This window comes from Bos grunniens, chromosome 28 (assembly GCF_055505025.1).
Source record: "Bos grunniens cultivar Pamir isolate PY7600 chromosome 28, Bosgru_T2T1.0, whole genome shotgun sequence".
Lineage (NCBI taxonomy): Eukaryota > Metazoa > Chordata > Mammalia > Artiodactyla > Bovidae > Bos > Bos grunniens.
Genome location: NC_141192.1, coordinates 32,890,253 through 32,902,777, shown reverse-complemented (window position 1 = coordinate 32,902,777; position 12,525 = coordinate 32,890,253). Strand labels below are relative to the sequence as shown.

The 12,525-nt window shown below is 50.1% G+C and overlaps 1 pseudogene; it reads right to left on the bottom strand.

Annotated features, from left to right (window-relative positions):
* Positions 1-201: 201 nt before the first annotated feature.
* LOC147343103 (protein lin-28 homolog A pseudogene) lies at positions 202-11,490 on the bottom strand (annotated as a pseudogene).
* Positions 11,491-12,525: the final 1,035 nt, after the last annotated feature.

The following is a 12,525-nucleotide window of genomic DNA, read 5'->3' as shown; positions in this document are numbered from 1 at the left end:
CAAAACCCCCTTCCAGCCCTCCCACCCCACCGCATGGTGTTCCTATTAAGATTCAGGCTGGCTTGGCGGATGAGCTCATTTCTTTTCCAGTAAGCGAGTTGGCTGCTTATGTATTCTCCTGCGGCACCGATGCCAGACACATTTCTCAATCCTCCTCTGGTCGGAGAAGGCCAGGAACAGGCCGTTTCCACCTTTCTTGCGTCAATCTGTCAGGCGGTGGCAGGTGGCTGTGTTGGAAGGCCACCGCCCTCGTCCCCTGCTGTCCAGGGGCCTGTCTGCCTCCAGCTCCGGTGACGTCAGGCGGATGCTCCACCTGCGAACGGGAACAGCTGCCTTTCCCGAGTGGGACTTCCGGTCAGAATCCCCATATGCCTAATGGGACCATGACAGAAGCTGGCAGCTCTCAGCACGCATTCACAGGCACAGGCATTGTTCTCCAAAGCCTCTGAAACAAGCAAGATTTTCACACACACACACACATACACACACCCCACGCCCATCACTCCCTCAACCCACCCCCAGCAGAGGGGGTAAACTGAGCCCTGTGGTTTCTTCAAATTGAGTGAGGAGGGTCTTGGGTTCCTGTCCAACTCCGGTTCTAATGACAGATGACCTAAAGTGGAGATGCCAGTGCAAATATTTGATGACGGTTTCCCATGATCAGAGTATTATCAGTTAAGACCCAGAGAGTGCTGAGCCCAGTGGCCTGATTTCATTTGCTTTATTCATTCCTTGCTGAGCACTGGCATCCCTTCAGGTTTAGGGACAACTTATATGGGTGTGTTTAAGGGGAGGGGAGAGAGAACCAAGGTACCTAAGACGGGATCGCACATCAAGGAGCCTGTCATATGACCGAGAAGGTCATAGGATATGGCTGCTTCAAGGACACAGGCTGAGGAGCAGGGCCTGGGATGACCTCTGGGCTCAGAAGTTCATTTTCAGAAAGGTGCACCCAGGAAAGGGGAGGGTCCGTGCACACAGCTGTGCTGGGAGGACCAGCGGGGGCCTAAGGCCCCAGTAGGGACGTGGTAGAGGCAGAGCCTTCTCCCCTGCCGTCTCTTCCTCCATCACTTCTCAGTCCCCTGCAGAAGGCACGTGCACCCAGGCGACCCATGCCAGCCCAGGGTGTGGCAGGGGGCCTGTCCCCACTTTTGGCACTAGCCCACCTTGTCCTCACCACTCACTCCAGGGACCTGGCCCTGCACCACTGTCCTTCTCAAGGTGGCACACATTACCCCGCGAAGCTTCCCCAGAGCAGCACCAGCAGAGAGACGTGAGGCAGGATGTGCTATATTGTTCCAGCACTCTCCTGATTGTCCCCCAAATGTCTGACAAGACCAGAGGACAGGGCTTCCCTGGTGACTCAGTGGTAAAGATTGAGGAGACATGGGTTCAATCCCTGATCTGGTAAGATTCCACATGCCACAGAGCAACTAAGCCTGTGTGCCACAAGTATTGAGCCTGTGCGCTAGATCCTGGGAGCTGCAACTACTGAAGCCTGAGTGCCCTAGAGCCTGTGCGCCAAAACAAGAGAAGCCACTGCAATGAGAAGCAGCTAGAGGGTGGCCCCCACTCTCTGCAACTAGAGAAAGGTCTGCACAGCAGCAGAGACCCAGCACAGCCAAGATTAAATAAAAAAAAAAAACAGAGGACACACCAGGATTCCTTGGCGACCCTTCCTCTCCCCTCTTTGGGCTTCTTTATTGTCTTTTACTTCTTTCCCATTCCTATTTGCCTCATTTCTTCCTCATCTCCCCAACACTTCCTCCCCATACCTACCTGCATGGACAGAGCACGCTGTGCTGGTCCTCAAGGTCCCAGGCCTCAGGGGTGCCTTAGATGATAGCTCATCTTGGGGCTGACTCCATACTTCACTATGTGCGTGCTTCAAAGGAGCCCCCACCTCAGTCTTAGTAAGATGTGTTATTCTTATATATACGACTTCTCATGGCTTGCACATGATGCTGTAATCCCAGAGTGCCCATGAAAGGAACAACCTGGCCTCTTGCTCTTCCCAGGGACGAAGCAGAGAGGTGTGAGAAGTGATTCCAATAACATCTACATATTGCTTGGTCTATTACTACTGGTGTATTATTGCTTGGTATAATTTTATTGGCAAAACTACAGTGGCTCAGACGGTTAAGTATCTTCCTGCAATGCAGGAGCCCCAGGTTCGATCCCTGGGTCAGGAAGATCTCCTGGAGAAGGGAATGGCAAACCACTCCAGTATTCTTGCCTGGAGAATTCCATGGACAGAGGAACCTGGTAGGCTACAGTCCATGGGGTCGCAAAGAGTTGGATACAACTGAGCTACCAACAGTTTCACTTTCACTTTCATAGTATTATTGAAACAGTCTTGTGCAAGGTCCTGGCAGATGGAGTTGGGGAGGGACACTGAGCCAGATCAGATCTGGTGCTCTCCCACAAGGATTGCTCTTTGCAGGAGATGGAGAGCACTTGGCTGAAACAGGAAGGGAAGAATCAAGAAACAGTATCCATCTGGAGTAAGTCATCCTGACAGAAATCAGGAAAGGCTCCTTGGAAGGGGCAGCATTTGAGACTTTGATGATGCGTTACAATTGAAGGGATTGAAGAAGAGATGGGAGAGGGCAGTCTGGGCTGGAGAAGCGCTGGAAGAGGGCGAGGAGGCCTACAACATATGCTGTGTATAGAGAGTGTGTGAGTACCAGGCTGTGCGGAGTGTGCAGAGGGAGATGAGCCCAGGCTGAGAGATCAGGGCCGGGTTCGGGGTGGCCCAGAGGGCAGGTGAAGCAAAGGACCCGTGTCCTGGAGGCAAGCAGGAATGATGAAGGCCAACAGGGTGCCTATCTGTGACTGAAAGGACAGGTCCAAGGAGACACTCGAGTGTTGAAGGAAGAAGTGATCGGCCCTGTACTTTAGTTAGCTCTTCTCAAAATGCGAAAGGACTTCATGATCAGATAGATGTGGGAAATGTTGCATGTTTATTTGCTGCAGAATCTCTCAGAGCCTTTTATCTGGTGAACCTGCATTAAAAATTCAGAAGCAAGATTGGCAGTGAGTGGAGGGGAGGTGGGGTGCGGCCTTTTCCAGTGCACGTGAGAAAAGGACTTTGTGGGTTAGGGTTAAGGACGCACTCCCGTTAACTGCCGACCCCAGGGGCTGTCATTCTGGGGCTGTTGGAGGGTGGGCGGAGTTGGGGGAGAGCTCAGAACCTGTCCCTGGGGATGCTGAGGAGGGGGGTGGCTAGTAGCCAGGGTGGGATCCTCGCTGGGTGACAGCTGGTAGCTGCATGGTTCCTCCTCTTGGTGGGCCAGGTACCTCTGAGGAAGGAAGTAGGACACAGAAGGCCTGGAGGCTGCAAACTGGGGTGGGACTCAGGCTCCTCCGGTTTCTGCAGAGCACAGGCCGGGCAGGCCCTGGCTGAGGCCTCATCCCTGCTGTTCCCTTTCTTTCCCGTCATGGCTCGCCTTTTCCAGGAGGGAGAAGCAGCAGAAGGTTGTCCTGCTGGAGCCTTGCCAGCTTCCTTCCTTTCAGGCACCTGAACAGCTTTTTGGGGGTCTGCTCCCTTCGGTCTCTCGGGTTTCTGCTCAGAACCGCGTGCTCCGGGCAGGGCTCTCTGGGCCTGAGTGCAGGGCTGGGTGCCCTCCACGGTCATTCCCTGCTGGCCCCGACATGGGAACCTCCCAGAGAGCAGTGCCACCCTGGACAGTGACCTGGCCTCTCTCTACAGGAAGCATAGAGGGGACCGGTGAGATTCCTGAGGCAAAGGGAAGCGAGGGCCAAGGTGACAGCTCAGGAGGGGCCCTGGGAAAGCTGGGGAAGCTGTGGATTGCTAGGGGGAGGTGGGGCCGTGGGGCTAACTTCACTGGACAGCAGGGTGCTGCGGGCAGCTGGTGAGCAGGAGGAGACAGTGAAGGCCCGGTGTGCAAGGATGTGAGGTGTGAAGACTGGCATGGTGGCAGGGGCTGGGAAGCCACCACACCCAACTTCCCAGACCTCAGCCCTGCAGTTCTCAAGGGGATGTGGAAGGACACACAGCAGACTTCAAGCCCGGCGGGTGCAGCCGACTATCTCCTTCCCTCCCTTACACTTGCTCTGTGCTGTATTCTGAGGCAGCTTCTGAGTGGGTCTGGACTCTTCTTCTGGAGACGCCTATGTGAGAGGTGGGGAGAGGCTGGGGCAGCAGAAGAAGAGAATGGGCTGCCGGTGGAGGGGAGGCGCTGGGCTGCAGAAGACAGGTAGGCACTGACCTCCAGCCCAGTGGAGACCTGGATGCATTTTACCTGCAGTTTCACACAGTCCCACGGGCCGGGGCCAGGCACCCACCCCGCAGCACCAGTCACACACGCTCGGAAGTAGCCCAGCTGTGAACAGACCTTTCCTGCTCAGAGCTGGGGTCACAACCCCAGACAGCTGCACAAGCGGGGCCCCTCCCAAAACCAGCAGGAGCATTCCTGGCACAGCCCTTACGGCTGACGCCATCCCTCCCCCCACCTCCCTGATGAGGTATTTGAACTTCTGACGCCCTCTACGTGCAGGACAAGCCTGGTGAGGTCACCGACTGATGTCACCGGCTGCAAAGGAACAGGAGTATGCTTCGGTTTTCCCCCCGAGTGCCCAGGTGTGCAGTCCATCCCCCACTGCTGCTGGAGTGTGGTGGGGCTGGTGGGCAGGTAGGGAACTCCTGAGGCTCTGATGTCACTCAGGCTCGGGCCACAGGTGTAAGCCCTGAAGGGCATGCTCCTGCTGCTGCCTTCTTCTCCCCTCTCACACCAACAAATGGCTCCAAGGAGGTGGCAGGCCTAATGCTGTCCACGTAGCTCTGTCCGGCGGCAGGCTCTCTGACCTCTGGCTCCTGCTGGGCTCAGACGTCAGGAGGCACCGACAAATCGCAAAGAGGGACCTGGGAGCATTTCTTCTCCCTATTCCTCCACTGCCAGGTTGCACTGGGTGGCCACATCCTCTACTAAATGCCTGGCTTCTGTCAAGCCCCGTCTCCAGGGCAACGGCCACACCCTCCCCTTGTCCCTTCATACCTCAAGACGTCACTGCTCACTGCTCTCTGCCCTCCCCCACCTTTATAGACAGACTCTCTATTATCAGATGTCCTTGTTCGGGTGCACTGGGGTCCCAGCTGGTGCCACTGGCTGGAGGCTGCTTGTTCTACCATGGCTCTCCTTGGATTTATTCCATGCCTTTGACAGGCATTCATTGGGCATCTACCGGGTACACCAGGCCTGTGTAGGTACCACTACAGGGAAGAGTAAGACTTGGGTCCTGGCCCACAATAGCCTGAGCCACAGTGGGGAAGGAGGTGGGAGGGACCGTCAGGGGCCTGTGATCCCAGGGCCCCCGGTGTCCTTCTCAATATCCCAATGCATGTCCCAGGAGGGGAAAACGGCACCTGTGTCAGTGTTGTGGAGTGGTTCACTGCAACGTAAGTCAGTGTCCACATTATTTTTATTGATACTCCAGTGCTACCATTTCTCATTCTTTATCAGGATGGTCAAGAAAACCATCTACGGCAGGATAGATTGTCCTCCCTTCATTCTTGCCATACTCTGGTTCGGCACGTGGGACGAGAAAGTCATGTAGCTGGGTACACACACACCAGCATGAAAACATTATTTCTGTAGGAACAAATGTATGTGCATAGACACACAAATAGTCTACAGGTATCCACACCAGCTTACAACTGTGCCCCCTCTGGGGTTGTATTAATAGACAGCAGCAAAGAGGAGATTTAACTTTATTCAGAAGGTCTGAGTTTTATTTTTTTTTCAGGAGTCATTGTTTGTTTTGTAAATCAGTACAAGTTCCTGGATTGGTTTTGTAACTTAATCTTATTGAAGTATAATTGATTTACAATGTTGTTTTAGTTTCTAGTGAAACTATTAATATCAGGGCTTCCCTGATGGCTCAGTTGGTAAAGAATCTGCCTGCAATGCAGGAGACCCCGGCTCAATTCCTGGGTTGGGAAGATCCGCTGGAGAAGGGATAGGCTACCCACTCCAGTATTCTTGGGTTTCTCTTGTGGCTCAGCTGGTAAAGAATCTTCCTGCGATGCGGGAGACCTGGGTTCAGTCCCTGGATTGGAAGGATCCCCTGGAGAATGGAAAGGTTACCCACTCCAGTATTCTGGCCTGGAGAGTTCCTTGGACTATATAGTCCATGGGGTGGCAAAGAGTCGGACACAACTGAGCAACTTTCACTTCACTTTCTTTAGTTTCTGGTGAAACTACTAATACAAGGTGATTCAGATGTATATAACTGATTCAGGGGTGTGTGTGTGTGTGTGTGTAAACGCGCACACACGCGCGCTCAGTCGTGTCCAACTTTTTGCAACCCCAGGGACTGTAACCCACCAGGCGTCTTTGTCCATGGGATTCTCCAGGCAAGAATATTGGAGTGGGTTGCCATTTCCTCCTCCAGAGGATCTTCCTGACCCAGGGATCAAACTCTCATCTCATGTCTCCTGCATTGGTAGGTGTGTTCCACTAGCACCTCCAGGGAAGCCTAATATAGATATTGTTTTCCATGTTCTTTTCCATTATGGTTTATTATAGGATATTGAATTTATTTATTTATTCTATGGCTGTGCTGGGTCTTCGTTGCTGCGGGGGCTTTTCTGTCGTTGCGGCGAGCACTGGCTACTCTTCATGGTGTTGCGCGGGCGTGTCTTTGCCGTGTCTTCTGTTACTGTGGAGCACAGACTCTAGGTGTGTGAGCCTCAGTAGTTGTGGTTCCTGGGCTCTTGAGGACAGGTTGGATAGTTGCAGCACACAGGCTTAGTTGCTCTACTGCATATGGGATCTTCCTGGACCAGGGATTGAATCTGTGCTTCCTGCATTGACAGGTGGATTCTTTTTCATTGAGCCACCAGGGAAGCCCTGTTGTTTATTTTAGATATAGTAGTTTGTATCTGAGCCTGGTAGGCTGCAGTCCATGGGGTCACAAAGAGTCGGACACTTACTGAGTGACTTCACTTTCACTTTTCACTTTCATGCATTGGAGAAGGAAATGGCAACCCACTCCAGTGTTCTTGCCTGGAGAATCCCAGGGACAGGGGAGCCTGATGGGCTGCTATCTATGGGGTCACACAGAGTCGGACACAACTGAAGCAACTTAGCAGCAGCTGCAGCAGGTTATATCTGCTAATCCCAAACTCCCAATTTATCTCTTCCCCACCCTTTTTCCTCTTTGGTAACGGTAAGTTTGTTTTCCATGTCTGTGAGTCTATTTCTGTTTACGTTTCATAAGTTAATGTATGTCATATTTTAAATCCCACATTTAAGTGATATCATATGAAATTAGTCTTTCTCTTTCTGACTTAGAGTACTTAGTATGATAATCTCTAGATCCATCCATGTTGCTGCAAATGGCATTGTTTCATTCTTTTTGATGGTTGAGTGGTAGTCCATTGTATATATGTATCACATCTTCTTTATCCATTCATCTGTCAACGAACATTTAGGTTGTATCCATGTCTTGATTACTGTAAATAGTGCTGCTATGAAAACAGGAGTGCATATATCTTTTCAAATTATAGTTTTGTTCAGATACATGCCCAGGAGTGGGATTTGCTCTTCCTATGTTAATCCTATCTTTAGTTTTATGAGGAACATTCTTACTATTTCCTATAGTGGCCACACCAGTTTATATTCCCACAAACAGTGTCGGAGGATTCCCTTTCTCCACACCCTCTCCAGCCTTTGTTATTTGTAGACTTTTTAACGATGGTCATTCTGACTAGTGTGAGGTGGTACCTCACTGTAGTGGTGATTTGCATTTCTCTAATAATCAGTGATGTTGAGGATCTTTTCATATGCCTGTTGGCCACCTGTATGTCTTTTTTGGAGAAATGTTTATTTAGGTCTTCTGCCCACTTTTTTTTGTTTGTTTGTTTTGCAGTTTCAGTACCAATAAGGTTTTATTCATTGTATATTCCCAAGGAAAAGAAAGGGAAGGGAAAAGGGTCAGCAAATATGTTACAAAATGATAGCAAATGGGAAGGGAAGTACCTGGCACAGCAAAACCAGCCGTCAAATGAACACTGCCCAGATGGGGTCGCCAAGGTCCAGGGGGCTATGTCTCCTGCAGTTCAGGAATGAGAAGGGATGAGGGAAAGAACAGATGGGTACATACTTTTCTACCCTCCCTCCCTATAAATTCAAGATTTCATACAAAGCTTTGGTTTCTAGCAGTAAACATGGAGTTACATTCGCCCATCTGCTATTAAACAATGTTGTGTCTACTTTGACGTAAGTTTCTTGCACCCGCATAATCGTTCCTGAGTGACTTGGATATATATTCATCTTTCCTTTCGTGGTCTCCCAGCCCATCTTCTACATAGAAAGCCCTCTTTATTGCTCCTCTCTACCCTTGGATTATAAATTAAAGTTGGTCTTAATCCATCCAAATATAGCAGTCCTAGCATGAATCAAATCAAGGAATGGACATGACTCAAGATTGGGAACAAGGGATGGAGAGATCTTAGCTTCTTCAGGATTTTTGCACAAATCATTTAATTGCAGATACCCCACAAATTTAACATATAGTTATATGGTCTATTTTGGGAGGCACAAAGGTGGAAAGAGGAGGGGGTAGAAATTTAGTTTTTAGGACAGATCTTGTTTGAAATAGGAAATAAAGGAAGGGGAACACAAAAGAAAGTGCGATTCAAGATGATCCTGCTTCAAGAAATGGGGCCCCCAAGCTTATGTTTCTTTTTGCCTGGTGCAGAACATTTTGTCAAAGATGCTTTGGCTATTTTTCTCAATATAAAAAGAAGTTTGTAAACAATAAAACCCCAAAAGAATATGGAGAAGACCGACACATTATATTTACACAAACTAGGCCACCTAGAAGTCACCAAATCAGCTACTTGTGAAGTCCTACAAAGCCCAGACAGATATAATAACTAGAAGGGGCAGCAGTTGGGGGAGGTAGGGATCAGACACGCATCACCCAATGCGTTCTATTGCATTTGCCCCATGACAACACAGTGAGGTAGGTCTGCAGTGATCTCACAGCATGTAAATGAACCCCCCTCCACTTGCTCCTTTAGCTGCCATGATACTAATCACTGCTTCAGCAGGGCAGGACCCTGGCTCTGGGAACCAAAAGAAGCCATTGCTGATGGTCCCTCTGGAAGCCAAGGAGGAAAACCCCAGAATCGTTAAAGATCTTGTCCTTGCTTCACATATCCATCCCTGGGCAGCTCAAGATGGGTACAGAGGCATTGTTCTTAAAAACCTCTCCTTACCAACTTCCATTTCTTATAAAAACACACACTTACACCCTGTTGTGCAGGGTCGGCCTAGCCCAGTCAGGTGAAGGATGGATCTGGTATATAAAGCGAGTCTTGTGCCCTGGGATTATTGATCTGGAACAGGAATCCTTTATCACACATATAGATGACCTTTGCCTAATCTTGGCTTCCCCTCCCTGCACTTCTTACCTGACCCAGCCTCTCCTAACCTCTCTGCACCATGTTTTCCTGTTCAGACCAATTTCCAATCTTTCAGTAGGAAGGAGACCCAAGTCATAGGGCAACCCAGTTAAAACCTAGTCTCTCATGAAACGCTAAAGATGGAGGGGTTTCAAGAGGACACTATAGCAGAAGAGCCACCTCTAATTGGCAAAAATAAGGTAGTTCAATAGGCTGCTGCTGCTGCTGCTAAGTTGCTTCAGTCGTGTCTGACTCTGTGCGATCCCATAGACAGCAGCCCCCTGGATTCCCCGTCCCTGGGATTCTCCAGGCAAGAACACTGGAGTGGGTTGCCATTTCCTTCTCCAATGCATGAAAGTGAAAAAGTGACAGTGAAGTCGCTCAGTCGTGTCTGACTCTTAGAGACCCCATGGACTGCAGCCCACCAGGCTCCTCTGTCCATGGGATTTTCCAGGCAAGAGTACTCCAAATAGTTGTTCTCTCTGGTGGTGCAGCAACAAAAAGCATTCCTGCCATGCAGACCCGGAGCTGCTGCCTACTTATCCCTGAGATTACTCATGAACCTGAGAACACAGTGCAGGAATGAGGGCCTTAGATTAAAATACACAAAATACAAAACCAGAATATTTATATTACGGGAAAAAAAAAGTTGAAATGCACAAGATACATCATTCGCACACAGCTAGTGCAGTTGACATCCTGGAGAAAGTGGGACCCAAGGTACAGTCAGCAAAGGCAGCAAATAAATAATATTGTGTTGGCCCAGGTTGGGGTGAGAATGAGCTTAGAAGCGGCAGGTCTGTGGCTGTTCCCTCGATCACCCCCTTTGCCTGTCATCACAACCCACTTCTTGAGACATTTCTCAGCATTCTGTCCCAAGATGGGGTTATGAGGAGAGAAAATGAGGAAAACCCTGCCACCCCCCTGAGATGTTTCCTCCCACAGAATGTAGTGGTTTGCGGGTTGGGTCCATCAATCTGTTCTCTTCTTAATCTTTACACTCGGATATGGGAAATATTATTCCACATTCTTCTTTAAGAGTCAAACAACTTCCCTACCCAGGCCACTTTCAAAAGCTGGAGATTCTGGAGTTGGAGACTCAGGTAAAGCATGAAGGGAAGGTTAACCCCCAAAGCCCTCATGTGCATTTGGATAGGGCTGATTGGAGTTTCTTTGCCTCACCCCTTCTTCCCACCAAGAGGGAAGAAGAGGTGATTCTGTGGACTCTAGCCTCAGATATATGGCAGTGCCAGCTGCTCCCTACCCACCCTGTCCCCACTTTTTCCACTCTGCCGATTGATGCCTGCTCCTCAAAATTTTCTGATCACAAAAGGATAGCCCCCACCTACTGTGACTTGATTCTGGGCCTGTGGGAGCATGACAGAGCTATGGATCTCTTCTTCCTCCTCCGGAAAGTAGGCTGGCTTTCCCTGGGAGCTGGGAGCTTGCTGGGCCTTCAGTGGGCACGAGGCTACCACGTGGCTGATGCTCTGGCAGAAGTGGCACTTCTTGGGCTGGGGTGGCAGTTTGCATTCCTTGGCGTGATGGTCTAGACCTCCACAGTTGTAGCACCTGTCTCCCTTTGATCTGTGTTTCTGCATATTCTTCCCTTTGGGCCGCCTTTCACTCCCAATACAGAACACCCAACCAGGGCCGGTGACTCGGATAGATTCCAGGCCCTTGGTGGACTTCTTAAAGGTGAACTCCACGGCCTCACCCCGCTTCAGGCTCCGGAAGCCCTCCATGTACAGCTTACTCTGGTGCACAAAGACATCCACCGGGGGGTCGAGTGCGACCCCTGTGCGAGCGGTCATGGACAGGAAGCCAAACCCCATGTGCACGTTGAACCACTTACAGATGCCAGCAGCTGCAGCTCCTCAGCTGCGCTGGCCTCGTCCTCTGGTGTCTTCTCCAGCGCTTTGGTGCAGCCACCTGCAAACTGCTGGTTTGACACAGAGCCCATGGTAGTCAGCTGAGCCGGCGATCCCGGGCCCCTTCTCCGGTGGCTGCTGGCCCCAGAGAAGTCTAGAGGCAAAGGGGTGGCCCGGGGAAGAGGCAGCTACATCTTCCCCAGCTCTGCCCACTTTTTGATTGGTTATTTGGTTTATATTTTGGTTGTTGTTGAGCTGTTTGTATATTTTGGAAATAAGCCCTTATCAGCTGCATTGTTTGCAAATATTTTCTTTCAGTCCATAGGTTGTTTTTGTTTTGTTTATGGTTACCTTTGCTGTGTAAAAGCTTATTAATTTGATTATGCCTCATTTGTTCATTTTTGCTTTTATTTCTGTTGCCTTGGGAGACTGACTATAAGGTCTGGGTTTTTAATGAAAAATGTATTTGTGTATTTCTTGAGTAAATAAAATGCAATAATTTAAAAGAAAATATAATGAGGAAATATCTTATTCAGAATGCTGCTGCTGCTGCTGCTAAGTCACTTCAGTTGTGTCCGACTCTGTGTGACCCTATAGACGGCAGCCCACCAGGCTCCACCGTCCCTGGGATTCTCCAGGCAAGAACACTGGTGTGGGTTGCCATTTCCTTCTTCAGTGCATGAAAGTGAAAAGTGAAATAGGACCCCTGTAATATTGAAAGTATATAGAATGCTCAGAAATTGTGAAAAAAGCTAAACACATAAAAAACTAGAACTACATATGGTTGGTCCAGTAACTCTTACCTAATCAGGTCTGTTTAGTCACTGTTTACTGAGCTGATGGTCTGGATAGAGGAAGGTGGACTCAACCTTCTATCCCAGGAGGGACTGGCCTCTGAGAGCCAGGAGAGGGACTCACCCAATCAGTGAAACAGGGGGAGGTTTCCAGGAGTGACCCTAAGCAGTAAGGCAAGTAAGGCAAGTGGTAGGTGGTGGTGGGGATGGGAAAGGGGAGAAGTGGTCCTGGCAGAGAGAGAAGCATGAGATAATCCTTTTGGTAGAGGGACCCAAAGCTTCCCCCACTTTCCTGTCCTGGAGGAAGGGGCCCAGTCCCTGGCCTTCGTGAGCCACCACCCTTGCAAGGGAGGGCCCGTGTCACACTTCACCACTCACTGGCTGACCAGGGCACTCACTCTGATCTTAGGTGATGGACATGGTCCTC